We start from the raw sequence: 1,842 nt of genomic DNA on the forward strand, positions 1-1,842 counted from the left end.
CTTTTGTCATTCGAAAATTACATCCAAATCGATTCTTGCGTTAAAGAGCTACAAAACCCCTTTTTATGTCGAGAGGGTTAAAATCGGTAGTGGGATTCAAATTGAATTACTGGTATTACAGGTGAAAACTTAAATTACGAGTATCTAGCTAAAAATTCCAGTTAAATTTTTAATTTATTAAAATCTCTTATTCTCTCTCTAGAGTCATGTGATCAATATTACAAATACAGGTTAACTAATACTTACTCGTATAATAATACTCTACAAGAGATTAATAATATGGGAATAATTAATATCAAAATTATACCAAATGTATAATTATGTTTGGTATTATAAATTAATCCATCAGCCAGCGGTCGATTGAATGGCTTTATCTACTAAAGCTTCGTTTCAATATCAGTTTGCATCGACGTCGCAATTCGGATTAATCATTTAAATTCTGTAAAGCCTCTTTCGATTATTGAATTATACGAATGATTTATATCAAAATGTATTTCGATACAAATTATCTGTAGCTGTGTTTTTGTGGTAGTATAAAGTGATTTGCTATAATAGTTCAATCGACATACCAATTTAACTCACCCCAAAGGTTTTGTGCTTTTTGTATTTAAATTAAAGTTCAGTATCAAATTCAAGACTACATAATATTTGTAAAATAGGCTTTCATACACACTTTAATTTTTCAGCATTTTTGTCTTGGAGACTATATTTAAACTTTCTGCCCCCACTAGGTGGCTGACGATCTTTTGAAAGTCGCGGGAGGTGCCTGGATTGCCTGGATGCGGGCGGCACAGGATCGGTCGTGGTGGAAATCCTTGAGGGAGGCTGTCCCAGCAGTGGACGTTATTTGAACAAATATATCATATAAAAACTATAGGACTCTATTTACTCGTTTTTATGTAGAGTGAAATGAACTAAACTAGAAACTAGAAGCTGATGGACTGAATGAGAGCCCGGAAATCGACGCGTGACAAAAATATATGCGGGAAGCGAACCAATATCATACAGCCATATCGTTTGCACGTTTGATATATTTACCCAATTTGCATTCGAATAGGGTTAGAGGTAAACAGAATTTCATACATAGAGTTCAATCATCATGAAGGTGGGAGAGCTAATTTCATAAATAAAATACTGACAACGCGTCTGCGCGCGGGATTTTTTATATGAGCGCGGCGCAGTGTGATAACCGCCTTACTCACGAGTTATTAGCAATATGTATTTCCATTGATTGCAACAAAATTACAAGCCTTATATTATAGCGCACGCGACGCTACTCTGATGTTTTGTCTCGATTTGTCATTCTTTCGAAACTAGAAACTGGAAAGTGCAGTGGGTCTAGACAAAGTGCAAATTATAGTCGCAAACCAGTCGAAAAGTGGTCGAAAAGCCCCTTTTTTGTATGGAGTTTTGACGTATTCGATTTTCGATTCGATCAAAAAGTGCGTTTTGTCTAAGGGGGCTGGCCTGTTACTTAAACAACATTTAATCATTCAGTTTTCTGACGTCAATAGACGATAAAATAGTAATTTAGTAATAGAAGATAATAATATACAGAAGATAAACAAAGAGATCGAATTTTTATGTCCTTTGGAATAAAATACACCAATTTGTTTCTGTAGATCACATCTTATTTACAAGACTTCTAAAGGACATTGGCGTGGGATAGGTATTCATTACGTTCATTTTTACTCTGGAATTTATTGGAATTCTGTCTGTCTCCGAATAACTCGTGTTTAATATACTCCGTAATAATCATATATGAATTACAAGAAATATTTCTTAGCATCGTTTCTCAAACCTTTAAGAGCGTTTACGTCTAGCGTGGCATGTCAAGTTTAG

The sequence above is a fragment of the Ostrinia nubilalis genome, chromosome 14 (genome assembly GCF_963855985.1).
Source record: "Ostrinia nubilalis chromosome 14, ilOstNubi1.1, whole genome shotgun sequence".
NCBI classification, from domain to species: domain Eukaryota; kingdom Metazoa; phylum Arthropoda; class Insecta; order Lepidoptera; family Crambidae; genus Ostrinia; species Ostrinia nubilalis.